Source organism: Octopus bimaculoides, chromosome 20 (genome assembly GCF_001194135.2).
Source record: "Octopus bimaculoides isolate UCB-OBI-ISO-001 chromosome 20, ASM119413v2, whole genome shotgun sequence".
In the NCBI taxonomy this organism is placed as follows: domain Eukaryota; kingdom Metazoa; phylum Mollusca; class Cephalopoda; order Octopoda; family Octopodidae; genus Octopus; species Octopus bimaculoides.
This window is the reverse complement of record NC_069000.1, coordinates 19,052,478-19,075,723: the sequence shown is the minus strand read 5'-3', so window position 1 is coordinate 19,075,723 and position 23,246 is coordinate 19,052,478. Positions and strand designations below refer to the sequence as shown.

Sequence of the window (23,246 nt, the reverse complement as noted above, 5' to 3'; positions counted from 1 at the left end):
ATATATGGGAACTGATTTGATCATATATCCCCACTCTGTCTCATTAGAACTAATGTTGTGTATTGTTAAAAGACTTCGGTTGTTGTAGCAGGTGTTACATCACTGTAATGTTCTTGATAATGGAATTATGTACTTGGTCTTGTTTCAGTTCTCAGTTTGGTCAATTTACATATTTTATGCTTTGGACTTCATAACGTACTGTTTTCCCTATCTTGTTAAATTTCAAGCTTTTTTCTGTATGACAAATCCTTATTAATTTAAAATTATTTAGAATTCTCTGTGATAATTCTTGAAAGTAAAACTAGTTATCTAACATATTTCATCTTTGTTATTATAATAAAGTTATCATTTCAAATCCTTGAAATTCTTTCTCATTAACTCATTGTTATATTCTGTTATTATTCTACATTTTTTAATACTTATTTTATCTCCTTAAATTGCTTAATTCATAGCTGTCCTTAAATTCCTGAGACATTTTCCTCTTTAGAATGTTTTGACACTAAAAGAAAAAGAGAAAATTAGAAGCATTGACTGGTGTTTGTTTATTTCATAGTGCTAACACGTAATCTTTCGTTTTGTTTCAGTTGATTTGCTACAAATCTAGTCAATTAGTTTTAAAGAGGTGCTATTTGTGTTTTAGAAACTACTAATTAGTAATATCAATTATGTACTCCCTAATAATGTTTGTAATTAAAATTCTGACAGTAAGCATTTACTGGTTGCTGTAAGAGAGCTATTTTATACATTGATATCAGTTTTCTTGACCTCATGATTATACATCAATTATTTGAACCTATTTATTTTAAACTAAGCTGTTATTATTCACTGTATTTTATTTCTTTTTTTAAATTTTATCTCAATTTATCTTTCTATTTCATCATCGTTTAATAACTTCCATTTTGTTCTAAACCACAAATCAATCACAAGCTGATTAAATTCCTTTTGATTTTCTGTTTATTTTTCATGGTCAATGATTTGAAGGAAATTGATTTCATTGTTTAATTTTTTTATCATAAATTTTTTTAGTGATATTTTCCTAATTATAGACCAATGGTCCTGTCATTTAAAAGTGTTTTAATGTTAATAAATACTTTAAAATTTTAGATCCGTCTTTTTTTTAAACTAAATATTAAATATTTTGTTTTTAATATTTTAAACTGATTTTCTAAAACAAAATAATATAATGCTTTGTAATATTTGTCACTTTGCAATATGTATCTTTATACTTAGTTTGTTATTTGGAATAAATTTAATCAGAGAATGCAATATTTTCTTCTATTTTGTGTACATTGTATTGAACGCTAGAGCTCCAAACTAAAATTTGTGCCAGTCATAGACTATTCTTTTTTTTTTTTAATGAATATGAGCATGATCTGACTAAGAGAATAAAACCTATTTATTATTAAAGGAAGCATTTTAGAATTGATTAGCTGGATGAAGAGGAGCAGCATTTATGACTTCTTTAGTACACACCATCATCTTACTAACTGATGAGATTGGTTCAGTAGATGTTCATTTTAAACTTCTGTAGGTTGTTGTTTATAGGCCTAACATTTGTTCTGACTTGACTGTTTCAGTTCTCTTTTGTGTTGTTCATACATAGTGAAGGTGTAGTTCAAATCTGTTTCTTGATATGGCTGATGGATGTATTTTTGTGCTATTGAAAGAGACTAGATGGGAAGATCATTCTGAAGGCCATGAAAACCATGCAAGTCTAGTGTGGAGTATTTAGTTTGTATCAAGTTGATGCTTGTGAGCAGGAAATTAAGGACAAGTGAAGAGTGCTATCATATATACATAGGATCCTATATGGTTAGAATTAGCAGGAAGTATGTCATAAATGTGCAGAGAGAGGAATGTTAAGAGAACTTTGGAGTTGATAGAATGCAAGAAATATTTTCATAATGTCTGAAAAAAAGTCTTTGATCCAAGAAATGCAAAAAATGGATGGAAGCCATTAGTAAGAAGATTTTTTTGTCAGACAGATAATTTATTGATGTCAAGAGTAGCAGAAACAATGCTTTTCATAAACTTCACAAGTGTGTGATGGCAAAGAGACCAATAGATCTTGCTCCACAGAACACCTTCCATTACTCACCTTAGGGCTCCATCCAATTTTTAATTCTTGGATCAGAAGCTTACATTTAGCAAGCAATTCAGTAGATGCAATGATGTAAATTCCTCCATCTTGCATACTATCAACTCCTGTGTACTCCAATGTTTGATTATTTTCCTGACTTTCTATACATTACCAAAGTAGTTTTCATGCATCCCCCTCAATATTTCCAAACTTTCTCATATCTGACCTAACTTTCACATGTTCACTTACACTGCATAAAACTATCTTAATTACTTCTTTACTCTTCGGTTTTATTCATACATGGAGTTGTTTGTTACACTACAATACTCTTCTAAAAGCTTCGTTTGAGTCTATATTTTGTAGTTTCTACCAACTAGCAGAAGTATTCTGTCAGAAATTATTTATAAATGATGATGATGATATTTGATGAAAAAAATTGAAACTTTATGAGAGAACATCAGAAAATGTTAATGAAGATGTAAGGTGTCAGTTTTCCATCTCAACTAGAAAATGTCCTAGTAGTTTCAGCAAAAACACAGTTTAAGAATAAAAAACAAAAAAAATTGAAATATATAATGCATTTAAATGTACTAACTTCTAAAGACCTGTATTGCAAGTAGACACAACTGTTGCCAAGTCCAAAACTACATATAATTGCACTTCAAATAGTGTTGTAGTCTGGGATTGAAAACTGTAAGTACTCAAGAAGACTTGTACTCAACAGCAAAAGTGTTAAGAGCCACCCTGCTCCTTGTGAAGAGGATTAGCTTGCAAGAGTCCTGTGCTGGTGCCATGTAAAAGCACCCAGCACATTCCGTAAAGTGGTTGGCATTCAGAAGGGCATCTAGCCATAGAGTCTGAAGTCTGGTGTAGCTCTCTAGCTTGTCAGTTCTGGTCAAACTGCCCAACCCATACCAGAATGGAAAACAGACACTAAAGGAGGAGGAGGAGGGGGAGGATGAAGAAAAAGAAGCCCTCTTCTATGTCAGAAACTAAATTTTACCTCATTTTAGAATTAACTTCCTGTTTACAGCATGTGTGTTTATTTTTATGTTTTATCAGGTGAATTTCTTCAAATTCTTTTTCCTTTAATTTTGGAGCATAACTGTGGTTAATACCTCAAGAGCTGAAGAACAGTATTATTTATTAGTGGTATCTTTATTATTTATACATTAATGAGTTAATGAAAGAGAGTTTGGATTAGAGTAACGTTTCAATATTATGTGTACACACTAACATAGAATTTAAATAAGGATTTATTGCTTCTAAGCAGGAGTGAAGATGTCAAGTTGTTGTTCATTGCCTCAATGCTTTCATTTGTGAACAGTAAGGATATATTTTAAATGTGAAGTCTCTGCATACTGGTGAGTTTATAATGAGAGTAACAAGAGTAAATAACACTAATTTGTTAAGCCTTTTCAGAAAGTCTTTAATTGAAGGTGAAAGTATATCGCAATGTTTTTTCTAATGGTATTTGTCCAACTTCAAAGTTACATAGACTAAGTGGAGCACAACTTCAGCTTGGAGACAAGAAATCATTGGCCAATAATTGATGTCTTGTAAATATATAGAAAAACACCAATGTACAATCAACTTACCTGGGCAGGTTAAAAAAAACCTCATTCACAATGTGCACCTTACAATCATTATATTGTATTAGCAAATTTCATCCAAATTCATGTTATAGAGTTGACTGCATTTCATCACTACAGAACATTGAGAGTTAAATCTTATAGTGGAAGTAAAGTTAATCATTGAAAAACTGAATATGTTCTAAAATATGACTTTTTCATTAAGTCTTTTTTTTAAAAACAAAATATTACTTTATTTTATTATAACCTGCTAGTGTATAACCATTGTTTTATGAATGAAATAAATAACATTCTCTGTCATTGAGATATAGCTATGTATTCAAAACTGAAAGAAATAAAAGTTACACAGTGGAAATAAAATACTTATTACTTTTTACCTATATACACCATTATAAACATGCTTCTGAGTCCAGGTATTGTACCAAAGAATTGGTCCAGGTATTGTACCAAAGAATTGGTCCAGGTATTGTACCAAAGAATTGGTCCAGGTATTGTACCAGGTCTTTTAGTCAAGTACTTCCAACTCAGTTTCATGATTCATAACTATTTCCATATATTTCTTTTTCAAGCTGGCCTAATTATGATAGGTTCCTCACTGTATTTTTTATCTATTTTTTTCTTTAGGAAAACTTCTAACTGCAACACTTACTAAGTCAGTTATTATGATACCTTTGCATAGATTCATTATCTAACAATGATTAAACTTACTTTGCATGCTCATATTCAATTTTCACTACATTTCAGTGTTTTGCTTTGTCGGTCTATTCAAATTCAGCTTCTAGTCAAAAGAGAGATGACACACATTCTTTTATTTCGTATTATATTTATAGTTAAATAACCAATTTCTAATGGAGCATTTAATTGAATGAAATCTGTTGTGTGTGTGTGTGTGTGTATGTTTCATGTCCACTTCTTAACATTTAATGCTAATTGTAAACAAACATCACTCATACAACTTATGTGGTTCACTTGCAGTTTTCTTTGAAATCAAGTCCAATTAATGTGCTGTCCATATTTAAAGGACAGTGGGAAACATTACCTTGCTTGGGATTAGGTGAGAGTTGGCAACAGGAAGAACATTTGGCAGTAAAAAAAAAAATCTGCCTTAGTGAATTTCATCTGAGTCAAGTAAGCATAAAAAAGTGGTTACTAAAATGGTGATAAGGATGAGGATGATGATGATGATGATAAATCCATTGTGGCCACCACTACTGGTGTCAAAATCATTTTAGTTATATAAGAATGCACAAACAAAGAATTTTGAAATCTGAAATTGTTATTTATCAGGCTAGAACAAAATGTTGTTCTGGCCTGACAAACAACTGTTGAAACAAATAAAATGTTAAAAGATAACATTTATCATAATTTGAATAAAATTTCTGACAGATGTAATATCAAAAACACATTATGGTTCCCTTGTTTTTACTTCTCTTATTCAATTTTGGGAAAAAAAACACAATTTTTTTTAATTTTCAAAAAATAAAATAAAAACCAAGGACAAATATGTTGATAATTTTAAAAAGTGACTAATTTCCGTATCACTTTTTCATGATATGACAAGGATATATTATGAATCATAAATCACTATTTATAGTAAAAGTCGTTGCTTTAAGTCCGGTGTCATTGTCCTCTGGAGATGATAGTTGGGATTGTGACCTAGCTGTTGTCGAGCCTACAAAATAATGAGGATGTTGAGTTAGACTCAATGATATTAATATCAAGGATAAGAATAGTTGTGTAAAACTTAAAAGGAGATATTTTAAAGAGCAGACAGTGTTTATTTATGATCATTCGCATTTAAATGCTACCGAAGTTGACCTTGCTTTTCATCCTTCCAGTTTGGTAAAATAGGTACCAAAATTTCTTGGTTTGTGCTCTTTTAAGAAATCATTTTTAGACATTACGAAAATAAAAAGTTTCTTATTTTTAGATGTTATGAACTTTTTAAAATGATAAATAGCATCTGTGCAGTTAATGAAAAGGTTGTTTTAAAGAAACAACCATAATCTTTAAAATTCAGCCAAATTTCATCATCATCATCGTCGTCGTCGTTTAACGTCCGCTTTCCATGCTAGCATGGGTTGGACGATTTGACTGAGGACTGGTGAAACCAGATGGCTGCACCAGGCTCCAATCTGATTTGGCAGAGTTTCTACAGCTGGATGCCCTTCCTAACGCCAACCACTCAGAGAGTGTAGTGGGTGCTTTTACGTGTCACCGGCACGAAGGCCAGTCAGGCGGTACTGGCAACAGCCACGCTCAAGATGGTGTATTTTATGTGCCACCCACACAAGAGAGAGTCCAGGGGCACTAGCAATGATCTCGCTCGAAAATCCTACGAAGGCCAGTCAGGTGGTACTGGCAACGGCCACACTCAAAATGGTGTATTTTATGTGCCACCTGCACAAGAGAAAGTCCAGGGGCACTGGCAATGATCTCGTTCGAAAGTCCTTAGACATGCCGCGGGCACAAGTGCCAGAAAGGCGACGCTGGGAACAGGTGCCATCACAATTTCGCTTTCGCTTGCCCCAATAAGTCTTCGCAAGCTGAGTTTCGTGTCCAATGAAGGAGACGATGTTGGCATGGGTAATTTTCAAATATACCTGGGTGTTGACATACGTTAATAGCATTACTTTCACTGTTTATTAGATTGTTTTTATTTATTTATTAATATTTTTAAAATACTTTTTTTAAATATCTACTCTCATAAAAATCTAACAAGAAATTAAATTGTTTTATTAACTTTCATATTTTAATTATGTAAGTGAATTATCAAACATTAGACAATTTTTAGATATACATTCAACATAATGTGATATAAATAGATTTTAGAAATAATTTGAACAATAATCTATTCTATCCACATATTTATAGCTTTTTAATGTTTGCTGACAATGTTTTAAATTTCAAAAATTTCAATGAGACTGCACATTTCTGTTAAGATTGTTTCATTCTAAACAAAAGATCTTTAAAGATCCATTCTTTTTATTATCCAAGATAATATAATGCACATGAGATTGTTTTTTAAGTTTGTTGACTCTGCATTTAGGGTAATAAGTATTTTGTGATCTGAGCAAATGACAACACAGACTTTAGATAATATACATAATTTTTATTATGTTCTTGCTAAATATTCATGTCATTATTGTTTGCTTTTTAACAGCCTGTCTAATATACTTGCATGTTTGTATGTGCACATACTGAATACAAATAATTTATTGAAGAAACTAATTTATTAGTGTATTCACTGCTTATGCATAGTCTACAGTATTTAATTCATACATAAGTGTCCCATTTTTGTGTTTAGCTGACCAAGTGGATAAGACATAAAGTATCCAGCTGAGAGTTCAGTAGTTTGTATCCTTTGCCCAAGTGATTTATTCTTAAATTGTTCAGTCAACCGAGCAAAAAAATATTACCTGCAGGGTGTCTACCACCCTTTGCTCTAAACAACTCTTTCTGTTTGATATAGAAAAGTAAAAATAGCTTAGTCACATCTTAGTCCCTAATTTATGTAATTCATTTTTCACAGTTAGAAACCAGAGCCTTGAATCAAGCTTTCATTTTTAGCCCCAAATTAAGCTGTACTGTATCAAATTCTCAGCAACAATTTTGTTTCTATGTTGCTGTTTAATGTACATCTTTTAATGACTATTAGTTCTGCAATATCACCACTGGTTTCAAACAAAATATGGCTTCAACTAAACAGAAACAACATACAGTGCTCTCTTTCTCCGGTGGAATGTACAAGATATAAGGGCAGTAACTCCAAACAGAAAAATAAAGAAAATAAAACTAAATGAAAACAGCTATGCATCACCTACAGTACCCCCATCACCTACTTTTTATTAAGCGAGCAGTCTTTAGAATTTCAAAGAGTTATTTTTCCATATCACTATACATACTTCAATATCTTGAAAGATAGGACATCTCGTTTAGTCAAAACATTGATAATCTTGAGAATCCAAAGGATCGCATTGATTTCTTTCTTACTCAATATCTCCCTGAGAATAGCCGTCTCAGTTCTTAATTTTTTTTGTCTAGGATCTGTGGAGGTGCGAGAATATAATTGTGTATTCCACAACTTTCAGCTCATTAGAATCCTTGATAAATCATTGGAATATAACACTTCAGAAAGTAATGTCTTGGAGAATATTCATACTTTGATATGGTTTCATCATTGCTACAATTTCTACTGTTTTGACAACTCTCATTCTTTTTTGACCAATTTTTGGAAAAGCAGTCGCTTCTACTTCTAATGGCGAAGATGATGTTGCCACTCTAAAACGCCCATTCCCAAGGCTGGTGAGAGGCACATCATTCTCAGCTATGAGCTTTAGTATGTGTAGATCATTACGATTTGTGATCTCTACTTGATGATTTTGTTAACTTATTTTATACATTCTACTTTTCTCTTCTACATAAATGAGTTAAATTCACTAATATCAAAGCTAAAATCTGGTTTTTTGGGGCAGTCCAATTCAGTTTATCATGAGTTTGTCTCGATGAAGTTGTTTCAGCATGGTTGAGTTTCTTCTTTTCCAATTTGTAAAGCTGGAATAAGAACAGGCTTCAAATCATCCACTACCTACTTGTTCTGGTTGACAAATATAATATTGCTTTTTTTTTATGAATATCCAGTTGAGCATATTAGAACTTGAGGATTCTTCAAACTTCGCAACAAGTGTAGATTAGATATCAATAATAAAAGGCTCTGTAAAAAATGTTGGAGTTCTATTTTCTGTGTAACTTTCCTTTACCATAGAAAGTAAAAATAGCTTAGTCACAGCTTAACCCCTAATTTATGTAATTCATTTTTCACAGTTAGAAACCAGGGCCTTGAATCAAGCTTTCAGTTTTAGCCCCAGGTGATGGTAACTGATAAACAAGACTGTATATTTCTTTACCTTGAAGGAAAGCTGTTAGAGAACTGTAATACCACTCACTAAGGACAATTACAGCTAAAATGACTATAAATATTGAGCGTCTTCATCTTGAATTCCTCTGTCTGCAAGTCTAGCCTTGACAGCCACATTACCTTGAATAAGTTTTTGTGTACGAACCTATTATGTAGTAACCTTACTTTGATCATTGTTAGGTAAAACAGTGTATATCTTCTTAATCCAGTTTGGAAACTCCTTTTCCTTAACCAGCTCAACAGATATGTCCATTACAAACAAGCAACCTCTTAGGCAGCTCCTTCAGGCCCATCAATTTCAAGATAGGATCCCAAAAATCTCTAGAATTCTAAACAAAAGGGTCACACATTTCTTAATTCACTAACAGTTCGCAGTTTATTCTTGGCTCGGTTTTGGGAAGTTAGACGTTAATCTCTCATCAGTAACTGACCTCTTTCACCACAATTGTTTTGACTACTTTAACAAGTCATATTATTCATAAACACCATCACATCATTCTCTTCTGCAAATATACCCACTTGGTCAGCTTCATTTGATTTTTGTTAAACTTGTGTGAGTTTACAAATGATCTTGCATCAAATGCTCTTGTGTGTTCTGCCATGTTTGATCAGTACTTGTTTTGAGCAAGAGCTGGTCTTATTTGCTGTCTAAAAGTTCTTCTAAATTTATCAATAGATTCGCTTTCAATGTAGGCTTTTTTAGCAACATACATTGCATTTAAATTATTCATGATGGTCTCAGTCATGGAGACTCCCCACAAAGTTGTTCAGCAGTCAGTAAACTTGGACTCTTTCGCTACCCCAACTATACTCGTATCATGGGACTGAATCTGAAACCCTGCAATTAAGAAATAAACGTCTTAACACCACAGACATGCTTCTGCCTATTCATGCCTGTATCTCTGGTAAATATCACAAGTGGAAAGGAATTCTTCAAACATTGAGAAATTTTTTATTCTTTATGTCAGAATTCTCAACCAAAGTACTTGTCCTGTTACCACTAGGGTAACCAAACAGCAAACGCAATTTTGTTGTAGTTGTAATCTTTTTCTCTTGAGTTTTCTTGTTTTCCTTGACACAACTTCATAGCTCTCACTATCAGTGGACATTTGTTTTCATAAACACCATACAATAACGATTTGGAGAAGTAGTGCTCTGTTTCAATTTCCTTTGGTTTCATTACAGACAGGCCCAATTGACATTGCTGTTGCAGGAGATTATTCTCTATCCAAAGCACTGCTTCAGCAACTGCATTATTTCTCTAGTGCTATGAGCAGTTGCCCCATCTTGCTGGAACCATGTGTGAGGTCTACTCTGAATGTCACCAGTCATTGCCTCTGTAAAGCTCAAAGTTTGAAGATCATGCTTCACCACCTCGTCCCATGTCGTCCTGGGTCTACCTCTACCACAGTTTCCCTTCACAGTTAGAGATCAGCACTTCTTTACAAGGCTGTCCTCGTCCATGCACATCACATGACCATACCAGCATAGTTGTCTTTCTTGCACACCATATCTGATTCCTCTTATGCCTAAATTTTCTCTGTTAAGTCTACGCATGTCCTCCACTGTCATAATCCATGTTTCACTGCCATGCAGCATGGCTGTTCACATCAAACAATCTGCCTTTCACTCTGAGAGAGAGGCCCTTTGTTGCCAGCAGAGGTAGGAGCTCTCTGAACTTTGCCCAGCCTAATCTTATTCTCATAGCTATGCTCTTGGAGCATCCACCTGCACTACTAACTTGGTCGCCTAGATAGCAGAAGCTATCTACTACCTCTAGCTTGCCCCTTGGTAGTTGATGGAGTCTATTTTCAGTGTTTATTGTACCTGTGCACCTTCTACATACAAAAGTTAGTTTCCCTGTTAACCATCCTCTGATGTTGCTGCACCTTTTATGTGTCCAAAGCTTACACTGGGTGCATCTTATGGAGTTTCTACCTACTCCTTTTCTACAGATTGAGGAGGGTCATCTACCTGAAGGGATTTGCAATTTGTCTGCCTTTCTGAATTCCTCTACCACAAGAAGTATATATCCTTTCTGTTTCAATATACAATATCACTCTGATCTTTTATATTGCAGTTTGCATGAGACTGTTCATTTTGTTAACCTGACTGTGTGTGTGTGTGTGTGTGTGTTGAGTTTCAAGCATTAGTTCATTAAAGAAACATAGTGTGTTTTATCAAAGTTCTAAATTTGATTTTGAAAGTTCTCATCTATTAGAAATTTGTTCATTAAAAGGTTAGTAATTGGCAAGACATGGACAGTTATTTGTTACTCCATCTAAAATAATATGATATTTTGAAAACTTACCTTTGCATAACATTTGTTATAAACCATTGATTTCTTGGACTTGGTAAATGATTTATACTATACTTACCTTGCAGTTATCTTCTTTTACCAAGATTTAGATCAGAGGAGAAACATTAGTGATGATTTTATTTTTTGTAGCTTCTCCAAGACTTGTGGGAAAGGGAAGATAACTTGATATATTGAAGCAGCATATCAAGATATTGAGTTATCTTCAAGCTAGAGTAGTCATGGGCAACCAGTGGCCTGCGGGAGTTTCTGAATGGCACACCTAGTGAAAAATTACCTTCTCTTTTGTTGATAATTTGGCCTGTCTGATAATGAGCCATGTTTTATGCAACCCACTTCTTGTAAAATGTTGCTCATACCTGGACTAGAGAATTGGTTCACATAATTGCCACAGAGTAGACTCTTCTAAAGGACTAGTTTGTGGTGTTAAACCAAGCTTCACATTAGGCCTATCACTCCAGTTTTCATATCAAACTGTAGAACAACACCTGATTTATACTATAGCTATATTTTGATATGCTTTATACAATTGTTTTCTTTGTTTTATTATATTTTTTTTCATCAAGTATACCACATTTGCTTTAATGAATGCATAATAACTTTTTTATTGAGGGAGTATCTAAATAGTTACTGCACTTGTTATTGGAGGATTAACACTCTTCTAATAAAATAAAAAAGTCAACTTGGGAGTGTGTGTTTATTCCTAAATGGTAGAGTATTAAAATGATTCTTGCAGTTACTTACTACTATACTGAAAGTCTATTCAAGAAGTCCACTGTATCTATTCAACAACTCATAACTTGCTGAAGTGTTAATTAAATGCAAGACACAGAGAATAATAATTTCTTTAATTTTCACTGAAACAGTTTGTTTTACATTTTTCTCTATTTTTAGCACTTTATTTCCTCTTCTCATGAATTTGAGAAAGATTTTTTGGCATTCTTTTTGTATACATTTGCAATTAACATTTCTTCTATACTTTCATTAATCACTCTTACTGTATCATTAATTCAAAATCTGTGATTATTTGGTCATACTATAGGTTCTATTCAAGGTTTTCACTGAGTAGAAATTTTAGTTTTGTATGATGGTACATTCAAAATTGATTTTTTATTTTATAATCTAACAAAGTATTTTATTCCTTACGGGTTCCATTAGTTTTTATCATTAACTGAGTCCCCCCCCCCCTTATACATTATGATTAATGCTTAGCTTGCAAACTTGTGACAGAAGGTTAAATTTTAAGTTGACAATTGCAGTGAATGATTCCTACTGAAATAGAAACCAATAAAATTTAAACTTCTGGAAATGCACCAAAATCATTTGTTCTAAAGGAATTAAATTTAGGAAAACTATAAATATGTAGAAAGTTAGGTACAGCTAGATGGAAGATATCTCGACAAAAGATTCCTCAAATGTTTTGAAACAGAATGGGAAGTATGATGTGATAAAAATATTTAAATTGAAGAGAAACATGAGTATGGTTTGAAATTAAACTTCAAGATTCCTAACTGATATTTTGTGAAATTAAGAAACTGGAAATTGTGACTAATCACCTATTAAGAATGGTCAACTGGTCATATTGGAGCTACCTTCCTGCTTGTTTTTCAATTTTAAACATCTTGTCAAGGAAATTTTGCCTTAATTGCTTGGATAATCCTAATAGATCAAAGTTTTCAACTCACTATTATTACACATAGAGACTACAAGATTTTAATTTACTATACAGAATGCCCCCTAGAAGTATTTCCCCCTGCCATATTGTTGATATTTATAATCTCTCTCCCTCTCTCTTTATATATATATATATATATATATATATATATATATATATATATATATATACACATACATACATACATACATAATATCATTTTGTTTGAGTTGGATGAATATATTATTGAGACATTGTTTCATAACCTTTCTATTGCTAATCTTTACCTGTTTTTAAACTAAATGATCTCTTACTTCATGTGGCTTTGAAGGCATGAAGTAAGGGGATGGCTTGTTGACAGGGGAACTGACAACGCCACTTATATGTTGCAATTTTCAGTGAAACGATTGGAAATGTAAACTCACGCACACACACCTTTTGAATTTCCATCCACCAAATCCACTCATACATCTTTGGTTGGCCCAAATGCTATGCAGTAGGACTGAACAGGAAATTATATGACTGGGAATCAAAGTTCTCATCCACACAGCTATGCCTCCATGATCATGAAACCATGTCTGCATATACACATTTTACATGTATGCATATATGTTACATGGGTGTGTGTATTTGGTAGATGGAAATTGAAAAAGTCTATCATATAATATATATATATATATATATATAATACATAGACACACACACTCACATGATGGATTCTCCTGTCAAAGACAACATATGGGTGCTCAGCTTTTCTTGAACGATTTGCACAAAAGATTTGTTTATAGTGATCAAATGTTGATGCCATACATTAGCTCACTCTCTCCATTAAATCGACATTGTCTGAACAAGTACACTGTGTACCATATGTCAGGTGTCAAAGTGATCACAGAGCAACATGAGATGAAGTGTTTTGCTCAAGAATGTAATGTACCACATGGTCTAGGAATTTAAATTACAATCTAGTGATTGTGATTGCAACACCCTAACCACTAAACCACTCTCTTGATATATTTATGCATATATATGTACTTGTGTGTGTGTATTTCTCTTCTGTGAAAATATCTGGCCAAAGGAAAATTCTACTTAAATGAATTCTGTTTGACCCAGGCAAGCATGGAAAAGTTGACATTAAAATCTTGTGAATATCTAGATAAAATACTTTAGACACTGATTCAATAATTGTGTTGCTTTAAATGTCTAAGATGAATTGTTATTATGACTATAGTTTTCATATTTCAAGTATATGTTTAACTGCTCTATATTTTAACTGGTTTGATTCCTGATCACCAAGGGAACATTTTAAGTTGATGTCAAAGGCTGAACTTACTCATTAGATTATCCACGAGTATTTTGTATTGTTTCTCTATCATTTATGGAAATTTGATTATGTAGTGGTGTATTTTCCTTTCTCATACCATATATTTTCAGATGTAAATGTCATCTTTGGATCCTATAATTTCTTGCTAATTTTCATATATGCATTAGCTCTGATTGAGCAGATCTATGGTATAAAAAAATCAGTAAAATAAGAGATTTGGTTGCTATTTTTCACAGACTAATTGTTCACATAGACATTCTCTATTGTCTTGAAAACACCCATAAGTTTACCTGATGTATTGAAGAAATTTAGCTTGGTTTATTCTTTTACTTGTTTCGATGTTGTTGTTATTATTCAGCTCACTGCCTGGAATCGAACTTGGAATCTTGGGGTTAGTAGCATATGGCGTAGTGGTTAAGAGCGTGGGCTACTAACTCCAAGATTCCGAGTTCAATTCCAAGCAGTGACCTGAATAATAATAATAATAATAATAACAACAACATCGAAAAATACCTTAGGAATGAGAACTCAGGTTCGAAATTTCCCCAAGACACCTGATGAAGGCTGGAGGGTATATCAGCTGAAACGTTGTGTTAACAACAAACAAGATGAGGACAAATATCCGTCAATTGTAAATAATGTAAATAAAGTTAGGAGACATTTAATAATTGTATTTCTGTGCCTTTTTATTGGATCATTTTATGCAGGTTTAATAATTTTTCTTCTTCTGTATTCAAAGCATCTGTTGACTTAGAGTCAATGAGAAATGTGAGTTGTGGTGTTTATGCTTTTTCAAATTCATATGTGATATAAGTTAAGTGAAGTTGCTATAGCTTCAACTTGAAACAGGTTTGCCTTTAAGCAAGCTAGTGGCTTACTTCTAGGCTATAGCAGTCATTGTTCTCCTAACAGGTTAAGATAATTTATCTCAGAGTAGTTTTTATATTTCTACAAAGTTTCAATTTATATCAGTTTAGAATATTGACGTTACACATAACATTACTCTTGCCAAAAAGCAATTAACCACCTCTCTCACCATAACTCTCAGTCAGTAGCTGTAATTTTGTTTTATCTTTATTGCAAGTGCTTTAGAATTCATTCTCTCTTCTACTTGAAGTCTAAACACCTCCTTTCTTTTTCAAGAGTTGAGTACATCTTTGAAATGCTTTACTTTATACTAATTTATTCAGATCTCCTTCACTATGAATATGTCTTCAGTTCTTTTTGGAATGCACAGGAAAGAATTCATGAATGTTTATTGAAATGAGACAATGTTGTATGTTTCTAAACCAATTTACAGTTCAGTTTGTTACCATTTAATCTAATCTTGAGAGACTAGAATAAAGTTATCAAATTCTAAGATAATGAGATAGATTTCTGTATAAGGTAACTGTTAAACTTTATACGTATGTATTTGTATGATGTTAAAATGTGTGAAAAGCAGTTATTGTAAGGTCAAAGTTTTAGGACTGCTGACCATATTACCATACTTATTTAGACTGTTGCTCTAATTATATAACTGTAAAAGCTTCCTCAAATCATCTCAGCCATACTAGCACTCTATGCCCATCACTTTTTAAAGTTTGGTTTTAAAATGGTCTTGGACTGGAGTAAGGGTCTGTGCCTATGATGCTCACAGGTCTGATTAAGTGGATATTCAGGTTAAATACCTGCCAGTGGACATATGTTGGAAAGGTACTCCAAAGAAGAGAAATCTCAAGAAGGAGGGATCAGCATAATCATTAGTACAAAACTTGGGAGTGGAGATAGAATGAGTGAACAATTGGTATGTTAAATGGAAGTGTTATGTAAATAGCTACCCCTGGGGAGTAAAGCCCATTATAGTAGCAGAAGAAAAAAACAGAATGAAGAGTTATTACATTTGTGGGATAGAAGTTGTAGTGATAGAAATATTTATTGACTTAGAAGGCTACATTTTGGAATACAGTTTTTGATGTTATGAATTTGAGATTGCCAGAAGAGATCACAAATGTCTATGAAGTCTTGCTGTACGTAACTTGAGAGAGTCAGACAGCAGTTAGTTACTTTGATATGTGCATTGATTGTGTCACTGAGACCTTTTTCTGTTGAAGAGTGTTTTTAAGGTTTCTGTTCATGGCAACAGTGAGGGTTTGATGCGAGATGTCTTAGTTGCATATGCAGAAGGTTATGGAAGAGTGAAAAATGGTATTATCTGCATAAGCATTATCATTGTTGGAGGTGATGTGAAATAGGTTGCATCTGCAGGAAGAAAAGCATGAGTGATATAATCAAGCTTTAGAATACATCATAAAGGCTAGAACCAAAGGCAGGGAGTTTAGTGAGATTTTCATGCCAGATATAGTCAACTACTTGCTTGATTATGCAAGATTAAAAGGTGAAAATATGTGTACATACATGTTAACTCACAGAATTTTATTTTTGTATCATTGCTGTACTAGGCACAGAAGTGGCTGTGTGGTAAGTAGCTTGCTTACAAATCACATGGTTCTGGGTTCATTCCCACTGCGTGGTACCTTGGGCAAGTGTCTTCTACTATAGCCTCGGGCCGACCATTGCCTTGTGAGTGGATTTGGTAGACGGAAACTGAAAGAAGCCTGTCATATATATGTATATACATATATATGTATGTGTGTGTGTCTGTGTGTTTCCCCAGCATCGCTTGACAACCGATGGTGGTGTGTTTACGTCCCCGTAACTTAGTGGTTCGGCAAAATAGGCCGATAGAATAAGTACTAGGCTGCCAAAGTATAAGTCCTGGGGTTGATTTGCTCGCCTAAAGGCGGTGCTCCAGCATGGCTGCAGTCAAATGATTGAAACAAGTAAAAGAGTACTAATGAATATATATATTAGTTAACCATTATGTTACTTGTAATACAATATTTGGCTCACTTTTCTTGTCCACGGTTATCTCTTTTGTATGAGCTACAATATGAGCATATTAAATAACTCTCAAATCAATTTAATACAATAAATAAACACATGGGTGTACATATATACATACACACATTCACTTACTCATCACATTTGGGGCTTTTGATTCTTTTATACTTATTGCAAACCATTTTGATTTAGAAAATATAATTATTGTTTGTGAAAAGTGTTTAGGGTAGTTACATTGCAAATTTGGTGGGAAAAGAAGATACGAGATTTGCTATCTTGGCTACAAAACGTCTTCAATAAAAGTGGACTAAGATGCATGCATAAGATATCTACAGTTTATCTGCAGCAATTGATGAAGAATTTGTGTGTGTGAGAGAGAGAGAGATGTTTTTGAGAAAACATTAATATATACAGGAGAGGAGTTTTTCTATTAGTCTGAATGGTATTCTCCCTATAACTTCATCTGAACAATCTAGGATAGGATTAACTAGATGAGGCTAAAGTATATTACTGGTTGTGGAAATAATATGGATAGAAAGAGTCACACAGAGATGCAGTGTAAATAGGTAATGCAGATTGATGTTAGAATATAGATAAATGTGTTAGCTGAGAGTACCGGTGATAGTAGAAGTTATAGGAAAATGTGAAGAGATGCTAAATCTGCTTGAGTTTCACACATAAAATGACTAGATTGAGACATATAGAGAGAGATGTGTTGTTGACCTTTTTGATTGATGTCAGCATGATAAAACAAATGTTAACAATTATGATGCAGGTTATAAATTTCTGAACTTGACTAAAGAATACACTATATATAACATTTGAAAGATTTAACAGTATATGTCTGAAATATCTCATTTAGCAATAGTGAATATTTGATAAGATGATATGAAAAATTGATTAAAATGTATACTTGAAAATAAGAAAATTCTTGAATTTAAAAGCTGAATTGCAAACCTTAAATTGCTTGTGCTGAAACTGAAATTAATTTTTACTAAAATCCATCTATTTGAATTTATATATTTTTCATATTTAAAATTGCTTTTTAGATGACAATTAAAATTTAATATATATGAGAGATATATGTATAAATTTCATTGAAATAACATGTAACATTACTTGTGATATGATGAAGAAAGTAAACATAATTATCATATTTTGGGTGCATTTGAGATTTTTTTTTTATCATTATGTGAAATGAATTTATTGATTCAGTATTTAAAAAAATATCTGCTTTTATGTAGTTTCTGATGTCATTTTGTAAAAACTTTAAGTCAAAAGATTAATTTAGATTTGTATTTTTGCTGAAAAATTATTTTGAACCAATATTTACAATTACAATTGTTTATTTACAGGTAGCCAAAATACAAAATATTGACCTGTCAAGTGAGAAGTAATTTAAGGAACTTATCAGGTAAATTCTACATTGATTTCAAGGCCAGTAATTTTGGGTGAGAGTGGTAAGTCAACTATATTGACCCCAATATTCAACTGGTACTTATTTTATCAACCCTGGAAGGGATGGCAGTGAAAGTCAACCACAGTGGAATCTAGACTTAGAATGTAAAAACAGACAAAATGCCAGTAAGGATTTTGTTTGACATGCTAACAGTTCTGCTAGCTCGCTAGTTCTTAATTAATAAAAAATTTATTTTGCACTATGAGTGCAGTCATGGTTGGGTGGTTAAGAAGGTTGAGTTTTTAATCCCCCTTGCATGGCACTTTCAGCAGATGTCTTTTACCTATAAACCTGGGACCAGTATCTTGTGGGTAAAATTCAGTTTACAAAAAACTACAGAAGACCATCGTGTGTGTGTGTCTTTTGTCAATGTTTATTGGAGGAGGATGTAAACATTGACAAGGAAACCAAAATTCTGGTGCTTTTAAATTAAAACTATCTACTATTTGTTCTGCACTAGATTACACCTCTTTCTCACTTTGACTATCAGAAATGCAGTGATTGATCTGTTGGAAACTTTTAACAAACACAACCAACAATGTTTGTCAGTTGTGATACAAAATAAATAAAAATGACATAATATGGGTTACTTATATAAGCATATTCTTGGGGGTAAATTTGACTGTTAAGAGAGATAATATTAGATGAAGAAAGAAGCCCTAAACTGAATTTTGGTAATTCATAAACTTTGGTTTCAAACTACCATGATTAACTTTTTTTTTTGTAACTTTGGAAATAGGATAAGCTGGTCCCCCCCCCCCCCAATATACTAGAATCACTTGTTGAGAGCTTTTACCATACCATCTTGGGATATATTTGTTATAGCTTGGGTAGGTTACAACTGCAATAACCTATACAAAATCTGTCAGTTTTATCTTTTTTTTTTGCTACCAATGTGTAAAAATGCATACTAAACAAAAGGAGCAAACAACAAAAAAAAAACTAGACCATCCTTTTAAAATCCTAATTCATTATTATGTATTCTATAACATTTTTGTATTATGTAAGGTTGTAACATACTGGTAGAATTTGTTTGATATTGAAATACTATGCCAAACATTAAATATGTTTCTGTGATTTGCTTCTGAAGACAGCCTTTATGACACTAGTCCACTTAAAGTACATCATTCCTTTATGCCAAATAATAATCAATAAATTAATATTCCTATGTTACTGGACTATGGACAAGGCACATAACTCTGCTTGCTTCAGCCTGCCTGGTTAACAAACAGGTTACACTTTTTAACAATCAAATAAGTAATAATAAGCAGATTCAGCTTTGAAAACAATTGTGATAGAATATGCAAGTGTACCATACATTCTATCATGGAAAACTAAAATTAAATAAATAAGAAAAAGGATAATAAATTACTACAGGATTCAAATAACAATGATTAATTAATTATATCTGGATTTTGAATTAAGTGATCAGTTGTAAACATATTTTGAAAAAAATGTAATATTTGTAATGGAAAATGAAAGTTGAGTTATTAGAAATAGTGTCACTATGTGTCTGTACTAAATTATTTCACTCGAAGATAGTCCAGTTTATATAACTACCACTGGGCAAGAAAGTTATTTCTGTAAACATTTACAGCACTGAAAAAGTGTTTCATTAGCTTGTAGGGTCGATTTAGAAAATGATTGCCTGTAGTACAGAAAAGGATTGCCTGTAGATGTTTCTTTTCCTAAAATACTACTTGATAAAATATTCAATAGCATCTCTCTACTGATATTATATGACCTCCTGGTATTTGCATTACAAAATGTTTTTGTCATTTACTTATACTTTTGTAGTATGTTTTTGTTTTCGAATTTTCACCAGCCTTTAAAACTACTTAACTGTTCTGTTCTTTAGATTTTCATTTAAATTCACTTTTCTAAAATTTTCTTTCGTAGATCTTGTGTTCATGTTTTGCTTTTGCTGATCTATACTTTACAGATAGTCCCATGTTATTTCTGCAGAGAATTTTAAAATCATTGATGTGCTCTTCACTGGTATTAGTTGGCTTCCAGCACAAAGGTTAACTAACTGTTTCACTGTTGCGTTAACTTTTATTTCTGTATGGTTGTCTGTTTTTGTTTTTACGTCACCAAATTAATTTCGTCGAGAATATATAAATTAGTGCACTGACGTTGTCTTGCAAGTAGCCTTAATATTTATTTTAAGATATTTCAGGGTCAAAATTGAGAAGGGACATAACTCCAAAGAAAATATTGTGCCACTGCTAATTTTCATAATTTGTTTGATTGCGTTTGCGATTCTTTAATGTTTATTTAGAAGTATAGAGGTATTTCTAAAATGCATTATATTGTCTTTTTAAATAAAATAAGCACGTGTTCGTCTGCATAATTATATCAGATTAGTGACTCTATTTTATCTTTCACCTTTTTATATCCTTCAAATTTTAACTTAAATAATAGGATTAAAATTTGGTAAAAAAAAATGCGATACTAGTAAACTTGAACTTTTATTTTTCTTTGTGTATTTAATCTTGGCGCCAATATAATTATTTATTTAGTAACATAGAAATTTATTTCATATTCAGATAATGGCACGACGAGACATTTATTTTGTGTATGTGTGTGTGTGTGTGTGTGTATGTTTATAATAATATACTTGTTTCACTAAATGAATTTTATCACTTCATATCATAGTACACTAAAAATTGAAGACAATAGAAAATTAAGTAGTGAAGGGACATAACTCTGTTTACGAACTGTCAACTTCCTGTCGTTGTCTGAATTTGGAAATCGATAACGTTACTCAATAACATTAATTCGCGTGTGCGCGTATTTAAAGGTATTTTCATATGAAGAAATATATTTCTTATCGTCACTTTAATTATTAAATTTCATCAAATACTGAATTTATTGTGTCCATGATAAGACTAGTATAAATGAACAGCTTATTGCTCATACATACAATAACATTCGTGTCAAAGCATTTTTTTAAAAAGGAAGACACAACGGTCTTCTTCATCGGTAACATACATAGTGATAAAATAATGGTGTAATATTTAAATAAAAGCGAGCTAATGTGAATTATAATATGTTTTTCTTGATATTTTTTTTCTAAAGACTTGAGTAATTCTTTTAAACATATTTATGAAGCTCAGATATATAACGAATTGAGATATTAATTACGGTTAGGATTCGGTATTATATTTTTTTTTTAAACCTAATATTAAAAAGATTGGTTTTCTGTGTTAGTTTTTACTTTTAAGTGTTTGATTTGTAATATTGATTTCATTACGAATGATAGATAATAAAAATATTTATTTTGCACATAAAATTATTATCATTGGTTTCATTTCACTCAATGTATTACTGCTACGAATTTACGGGAAGTGTACTCAATGGATTACTGGAATATATAACTGGTACTTATTTTATTATTCATAGAACTTGGAAATGTAAATGGTTGTGAGGCGGTTACTTTAGCACTACTGTTTCTGCCAGCAAAAATGATTTCTAGCATTGGTAATGAAACCACTCATTTATGGTGAAAGATTGTATGCAATTGAATTAACTCCACTGTATCATGTATCAGTGGGGCCTATTTTATTGACCCTGTAAGAATGAAAGTCAAAGTTAGAATTCAAACACAACACAAAAGGATGTAATGAGATGCTACAAGACATTTTGTCCAGTACTATACCAGTTCTGTCCATAATAATTTCCACATAAAAAGATAGAGTGTATTCTCTATTCATTATCTGTTAATATTTAATATTGTTGTTGAAGAAGATTTTCTTCTACAAGTAAAAGTCATTGTAAATCATGGTTTCTGACATAGCTGAAGTTATAGGCTCTTCAATATAAGTGGAGAAACTTTAGTCTTTTCAAGATGAACTTATAAAGCAGCTTTCAGGATTTGAACTTAAGAAAGATAGGTAATTGATAGAAGGTTCCTTTACTGCTTTATCTTCTTCGACAATAATTATAATAATAAGTTTTCTCCAATGGTTGAAGATTGCAACCTTTAAAGGAGGAATATAGTTGATTGAATCAAGCCTAATACATGCTAGTACTTATTTCATTGAACCTTGAGAAATGAAAAAGCAAAGTCATCTCTTGCAGAATCTAAACTCAGGATGTAAAGGAATGTAACCAAAAAGTCTGGTCTACCATTTAATTATTATAATAATGATTACTTACATTAAGACAGGTTGCAATTTGTAGAAGAATAGAGTGATTTGACTAATTTTTATCATCCCCCAAAAGGTTGAGAAGCAATGTCAACTCTGGTGGAATTTAAACATAGAACTGAACTAAATGCTAGAAGGGGGGGGAAAAAAAAAAAAGAAAAAAAAAATTAATTCTAGCCTCAGTTATTTCTGTCCTCCACTGCCCTATTAAATATAAGTTGATAATTTTTTTTCTTATAGATGGTAAAAATTTTTTATAGTGCTGTTTGTGGACTGACTAAAGTGTGTTTTGAAACTTTTCAAATCAGTATTTAGTTTAAAGGATGATGTAGAAACAAAACTTTAATTTTTTTTTTTTTAAATTGAATGTTTACTTATTTTTTTTTTATCAGGATTTAGTTAAATGTATTAATTTCCCTCCCTGAAAGGAATTTGCTCTATTGACAGTTGTTATTCTGTGTGGTGTACATTTTCTCAAACTATTTTCTGGTCTCCTTATTTGTCTTATTCTCCCTCTCTCTTCATTTCCTTTTCACTTATAGAACTGTGACCCACAACATTAGCATAGATATTAGTTAGGATGAGTTTCATTGGTTTAAAGTCTCACGCCATCTTTCCTTTGCATTAGCATCAGATTTAGGCCCTCTTACCCTGCAGATCTACAATGCTAATCTTTATTTATTTATTTATTTATTTTATTTTTAGATACTACTAAGAACTACAATATACTGACTGTTTAGACATTAAATGCACTATTCAACTAAATTTATATATATATATATAATGCATTTTCTTATTGCTATATATATATATATATATGTAATGCATTTTCTTATTGCTATATATATATATATATATATATATATATATA

General features: G+C 32.1%; 2 long non-coding RNA genes across 4 annotated transcripts in view; one reads left to right on the top strand and one right to left on the bottom strand.

Moving 5' to 3' along the window:
• Nucleotides 1–23,246, top strand: part of LOC106868233 (uncharacterized) — a 274,184-nt gene that overhangs the window by 73,708 nt on the left and 177,230 nt on the right. For all 3 annotated transcript variants that reach the window (XR_008266388.1, XR_008266391.1, XR_008266387.1), the window contains exon 4: nucleotides 18,121–18,179. This is a non-coding gene — a long non-coding RNA (uncharacterized LOC106868233). The remainder of the gene's footprint in view (nucleotides 1–18,120; nucleotides 18,180–23,246) is intronic.
• LOC128250363 (uncharacterized) overlaps nucleotides 1–23,246 on the bottom strand; it is a 47,181-nt gene that overhangs the window by 18,298 nt on the left and 5,637 nt on the right. The window lies entirely within an intron of this gene.